The sequence below is a fragment of the Rattus norvegicus genome, chromosome 3 (assembly GCF_021556685.1).
Source record: "Rattus norvegicus strain SHRSP/BbbUtx chromosome 3, alternate assembly SHRSP_T2T, whole genome shotgun sequence".
Classification (NCBI taxonomy): Eukaryota; Metazoa; Chordata; class Mammalia; order Rodentia; family Muridae; genus Rattus; species Rattus norvegicus.
This window is the reverse complement of record NC_141536.1, coordinates 23,012,473-23,019,226: the sequence shown is the minus strand read 5'-3', so window position 1 is coordinate 23,019,226 and position 6,754 is coordinate 23,012,473. Positions and strand designations below refer to the sequence as shown.

The 6,754-nt window shown below is 42.5% G+C and overlaps 1 pseudogene; it reads left to right on the top strand.

Annotated features, from left to right (window-relative positions):
- Positions 1–5,923: 5,923 nt before the first annotated feature.
- On the top strand, positions 5,924–6,405 carry LOC103691805 (40S ribosomal protein S14 pseudogene; annotated as a pseudogene).
- The last annotated feature ends 349 nt before the right edge of the window (positions 6,406–6,754 follow it).

Below are 6,754 nucleotides of genomic sequence, written 5' to 3'. Positions count from 1 at the left end.
GAAGGAACACCCATTCAGAGCCTGCCCCACATGTGGCCCATACATATACAGCCACCCAATTAGACAAGATGGATGAAGCAAAGAAGTGCAGACCGACAGGAGCCGGATGTAGATCGCTCCTGAGAGACACAGCCAGAATACAGCAAATACAGAGGCGAATGCCAGCAGCAAACCACTGAACTGAGAATAGGTCCCCCGTTGAAGGAATCAGAGAAAGAACTGGAAGAGCTTGAAGGGGCTCGAGACCCCAAAAGTACAACAATGTCAAGCAACCAGAGCTTCCAGGGACTAAGCCACTACCTAAAGACTATACATGGACTGACCCTGGACTGTGACCCCATAGGTAGCAATGAATATCCTAGTAAGAGCACTAGTGGAAGGGGAAGCTCTGGGTCCTGCTAAGACTGAACCCCCAGTAAACTAGACTATGGGGGGAGGGCGGCAATGGGGGGAGGGTTGGGAGGGGAACACCCATAAGGAAGGGGAGGGGGGAGGGGGATGTTTGCCCGGAAACCGGGAAAGGGAATAACACTTGAAATGTATATAAGAAATACTCAAGTTAATAAAAAAAAGAAAAAAAAGGGGGGGAACAAGAATACCCTTGGCAGGGAAGAGAGAGGCAAAGATTAAAACAGAGACTGAAGGAACACCCATTCAGAGCCTGCCCCACATGTGGCCCATACATATACAGCCACCCAATTAGACAAGATGGATGAAGCAAAGAAGTGCAGACCGACAGGAGCCGGATGTAGATCGCTCCTGAGAGACACAGCCAGAATACAGCAAATACAGAGGCGAATGCCAGCAGCAAACCACTGAACTGAGAATAGGACCCCCGTTGAAGGAATCAGAGAAAGAACTGGAAGAGCTTGAAGGGGCTCGAGACCCCATATGTACAACAATGCCAACAACCAGAGCTTCCAGGGACTAAGCCACTACCTAAAGACTATACATGGACTGACCCTGGACTCTGACCTCATAGGTAGCAATGAATATCCTAGTAAGAGCACCAGTGGAAGGGGAAGCCCTGGGTCCTGCCAAGACTGAACCCCCAGTGAACTAGACTGGTGGGGGGAGGGCGGCAATGGGGAGAGGGTTGGGAGGGTAACACCCATAAGGAAGGGGAGGGGGGAGGGGGATGTTTGCCGGGATACTCAAGTTAATAAAAAAAAAAGAAACTCTGATCTTTGGGAAGACTCTCAGGAGTTTTGCCTTCCTGTTTGCTTTTGGACTCTTACAAGCAATTTGAGGTCTTTTAGAGCCATTTAGGGAGTTGCCATCTGGTGACGGGCTTTGTCTTCTGGTATTTTCCCGTTGAGCAGTACTAGAGCAGTAAGACTCTATGGAAAATGTCGCGATCATGCTGGTGGAGCAGCATTAGGAATTTGACCATGACTGAGAGCAAGAGCTTCAGAAATAGGAAGCTGGGTTCTGCAGTTTCTGTCTTTTGGGATTTCATCAAGACACCCCATTGGTGCCCTCTGTCCCAGGTTAGCTTTCTGTCTGCTGTGACCTGTGTAGAAGGGACAAATGCTGCATCTCTTAAAGGGACAAACCCATAATTTAAGCATATGATATTTGCCATGTCTGTATGTAAGGTTTTTTGACCACATTTGAAGTTCTGTTGAAGTATTTGGAGCATCTACCATGTGGTGGGAAGGCTTGAGGCCCCCTTAATACATTGGGGCTCTGTTGAACCACTTCTCTATAAAGGCATTGAGATCTTTTGTGATTTATGAACAAATAAAAATATTAGGACTTTACAAACTTGTTATAGTAGTGGTGCAAAAACCAATCTCTATCCTTGTAGATCCTAAAAAGAAAACTCTACCCACTTCAGCCTTCGATTTTCCCCCTTAAACTGATAATCATGATTGGCAAGCCTTTATGAAATTATTGAGACTTTGAATATGTGAACACGTTTTGGATCATTTTGGAATAGATAAAATTAATTGCTCCTTTGTCTATTTTATGAAACTAAAATCCAAGGTTTCAGAAAAATTAAATTTAAGGAAAACAAATTGTTTTCTAGACTTTACCTCTGGCAGGTATATTTAAAATCAAGTGAAATACTGACTTTAAGCTTAGACTTAAAATGATTTGGGTTTTTTAGAGTTTTCAAATATTATTAAGGTAACTCAAATTGAGAGAAAGTTGGATTATAGAATTTAGGAGAGATAATCCAAACATATATTTTTATTAAGTTCTCAAAAATATGTGAGCTGCTTTTTTTGGGACAAACCGAAAATATAAAATCAAGTGATCAATTTCATTATTGACCCTTCACAGAGATACTTTTGCCATGGTCCATGTAAAATGTACATGTGTGACAATCCTAAGATGGGGTTTGCATTGAAATCATTGCTAAAGGATAATACACTGTGCTGCAAAGAAACCATTTTAATATCAAAGAGTGTTGCTAAGACTGCTTTGTCCTATTCTTAGTTTTCTTAATGAGGAATCTGGAAATTGAGCTCAGAAGGAAGCTCGAGGTACATTTAGTAAGAAGGGAAAGTGCTGGAGGGCTGGCAGTGGGATAAAGCGGGAGTGTTAGTGGTGCCTGGAGGTCCTACTGTCTGCAGCCTCCACCCAAACGAGTCAGTGTATTTGGAAAGCATATAGTTTTATTACAGTTCATGCTTGGGGAAATGGAATAGAAGCCTATGCAGCTACCAGTTTTGAAGTGGGATGTGGTCCCAGGAAGTTTCATGGAGAAAATAGATGAAAAAGCCAGGAGGTGCTTAGATGAATTCTGTATGCAATGCTCTGACTCTCCGGGAATTCTTTCCAGGCCCGGCAGCATTTTGCATCTGTATTGATATGCTGCACAAAGAGTGTGCCTCAGAAAGTCAGAAGTACTACATCTAAAGTGGCAAACGGTAAGAAGGCAGATGGTGGAACTGGCAGGGCTGTATTCATTTTCATATCAATACCTGAAGAAAGCTACTTGCTGCCTACTAAGGAAGAACTCCTGTACAGTTTTATTTCTATCTTGTATAAATTTTAATCTACTCTGTTAACAATGAAAAACAATACCATTCACAAGAGGGTAATATGAGCTCGAGAGTCTAGACTGTAGAGTCACTGGATTATTTAAAACTTGCCCTGTATTTTCTTCTTTTTTTTTATTTTAATCACCTGAACATTTCCTCAAATATTTTTTTTCAATTTGTTCAAATAATTCTGTTTCCTTGGAGACCTGGGATTTGTCCTTTGAAAACCCTGATCTTACCACAGACTGTGCTATATATTTTGTATATTTAAAATTTCAAGGCTCTGTCTTGTTTTGAAGCTGCTTATTAGGATGCTACTTGTAAACTCTTAATGTAAGGAAAAAAAGAGTAAAAGTTGCAGTTCGCATCTGTACATATGAGACATGACATTAATTGCTTAAGCTGCCCTAAAGCTCTTTCTGGAAAAATAAAAACCCTCAGTAGGGGTTCTGTTAATTGTTTAAAAACATCATTAGGGACTGAGGGTGATGAAACAGCCTGCCTTCTTCTTAGGTTTGAAATCCATCTTATATTAAAGAAAAACTAGACTCATTCTTGTTTATGATTAAATTTGTTTCTCAAGGATTTGGCTAGCCCCACCTATAACCTTAAGCCCAAATGGCTCTGTCTGACCTGTTCCAGGAAATGACTACCATGCCTTTATTTAAGAAGGTTATGGCCACTTTGTTGTGACTGACTGTTTTGTTAGGACTCTCTTGTTGTGACAACCTGGCAGCCATGTTTGTCTCAGGTTGCTATTACCAGCTTGTTACGCTTATGTTCCGTGTCTGTAACCCCACCTATCTGCCTGCCAAACTCCCAATTTGAAAACCCCCTCCCTACTCCTCAACTGTAAAAGCCTTTATCATCCTCTTGTCTGGTGATGATCTCTTAAACCCTACCTGGCAGTGGTCATGCCAGGAAAACTGCGTTCAGCAATGGAGCTTATGGAGAATGGCTCACTGGTTAGCAGAGCAGCACTGAGTGTACCTCTGAGCAGCAAAGTCCCAGGGGAACTGTGCCCAGAGTGCCCCTTGCTGCTGCTAAGCACTGTTCCTGCTTGGTGCTATTATGTTCTCCTAGCGTTTAGCATCGTGTGCTTATTTTATAAGAGACTCATACTCCTTTCTGGGTAATTTGCCTGTAGTACATAATAAAAGTGATGCTTTTTCCAAGGATAATACCCGTTAGTTAAATTAATCATTCAGTTGAATTTCTGAGACTTGTTTAAAAACATGAGTGGCTAAGGATTCTTATGGGGGATATAAAGAAGATAGCATGCAGGAAGACTAGAACATACCCTTTTGCCCACCTGGATGTGAAACTTACTGGGGATAGAGGATAAGAACAGAAAAGTGGGGGTTGGGGATTTAGCTCAGTGGTAGCGTGCTTGCCTAGCAAAGGCAAGGCCCTGGGTTCGGTCCCCAGCTCCGGAAAAAAAAAAGAAAAGAAAGAAAGAACAGAAAAGTGTCAGGCTTTTCTAGCCTACGGGTCTTGTGAGAGATAGGCCGTTGATCAAAGAGACTAATAACATTGCTGAAACTATGGTTAGGTTTGAGTCTCCTGATCATGTAGCTTACAGATCTAGTTACAGGGTTTTGTATGCACCTCAGGGGAAAAAAAAACAGTTATAAGAGCAAAATAAATGACACTACTAGGAGAGAAAGAAAGGGAAAGTAGTTGGTGAACTAAGCCAGCTCAGCAAGGCTTGTAGACTAGAACAAGAACAGTCTGCCACAATGTAACCACAAATGGTTGCCAGCCAGTACCACTAGCTGAAATATACTTTCCTCATATAAAGTATGTTAATCAATAATAAAAGAATTATTGCTTTGGGGTAAATATGTAATTATGAGAGGAAAAGTATGGAGGAAATTTTTAATGACATGTAAGCTTCGGAGGAAATTTGTTTTTAAAATGTGTGACTTGTGTTTATGAGGTGATTTCTTTCTGTGAAAAGACTTTTGTTCTAAGTAGTACACAAGGGATGAAAGGAAAAGTAAAGCAGAAGAGAATGAGAGAAAATATGAGCTTGCTTCAACCATAATACATCTGTGTGTCTTCTTATCGCCAACTCCACATTTCCTCTTCAAAGTCCAGACCTACTGGAGCTGGACTCCGCCTTTAAAGGGAGACATGTATGTACACGAACCTTTTGAAACACTTACTTTAACTGATTTCCTGCTCTAATTAATTTGGCCATGATTTGGGTAGTAGTCTTTCTCCTCACATCTGTGGGATTAACAAGGGAAAGAGAGACCAAGGACAAAAAGCAGAGAGGGAAAGAAGGGAACAAACACAGAGGAGCAAGCAGGACCCTCCAGACGTTCAGATGAGGAAGCATCTATGCTTGTTCATGTTTTCCTGCTCCTACTTTTCTCCACTGCATGGTGTGGAGCTGATGTAAGCTCTCAGTTATGGCTCTAGTATAATGCCTAACTGCCTGTTGCCACAACTCACCCTCTAAAAGTATAAGCAGTCGCCCAATTAAGTGCTTCTTTTTAGTTGCCTTATTTCTGGAGTCTCTTCATAGCAACAGAAAAGCAACTAAAACAGGTAACTACTAAAAGATAGTAATGGGCTTTTGGAGATGTTCCCAGGCTCTGTGAAAAAAAAATTTGAATGAATATGAGGACATGACTGTTCTAAGGTATTGTTGAACAGAGGGTTTTTTTATTTTTGATATCAAGAAGAATTCAGTCATAGGCATCTGAAAGAGTCTAGAGCAAAGTTATAGTGGATTGAACATGGCCAGAATAGACCAGGCCACAAGAGATTGAGAGAGAAAGAGAAAGAGAGGGACAAGAAGCCAGGAACTGATAACCAAGAGAGAGGGAGGGATAGAATAATCAAGAGGACAAAAAGAATGCATAGGTGAAATAGCAGGGTTTTACAGAAATCAGAATCTGGGAGAAGGTAAGAGAAACTCAATGGATGCAGAGGAAGGGGTGGGGGTAAGAAGTGCAGAGAGGCTGGAGACAACGTTCAGAAATGGCACCTCGCAGGGGAAGGAAAAGAAGGAAGAACAAATCATCAACCTTGGGCCTCAGGTGGCTGAAGGAGAAAATGTACTTGGTGTCTGCCACATCTTTGCATCTTTCAATGATACCTTTGTCCATGTTACTGATCTTTCTGGCAAGGAAACCATCTGCCGAGTAACTGGTGGAGTGAAGGTAAAGGCTGACTGAGATGAGTCCTCTCTGTATGCAGTCATGCTGGTTGCCGAGGATGTGGTCCAGAGGTGCAAGCAGCTGGACATCACTGCCTGCATATCAAACTCCGGGCCACAGGAGGAAACAGGACCAAGGCCCCTGGACCTGGAGCCCAGGCAGCCCTCAGAGCTCCTGCTCACGCTGGGATGAAGATTAGGCAGATTGAGGATGTCACCCCCAGCCCCTCTGACAGCACTTGAAGGAAGGGGGGGTCGTCGTGATCATCTTCTGTGAACAGGAATTCTCAAGTTATTTTCTGTTAATAAATTGCTTTGTGTGAGCTATAAAAGAAGTCCAGAGAGGAGCCAAAACTCCTTAACAGGTACTAGGGATGCTGAGAGAGCCTAGTGGCCAGTGCCTTGGTAAGTTCATAGATGCATTGGTTGGCAATGTATACTGAGTTTCCTTGGGACCTGACAGTTTCATTACCTGTTTAGAATAAAGCTGAACCCTTCATGTATTACAGATTTTAAAAAATGCTTCCGGGGTTGGGGATTTAGCTCAGTGGTAGAGCACTTGCCTAGGAAGCACAAGGCCCTGGGTTCGGTC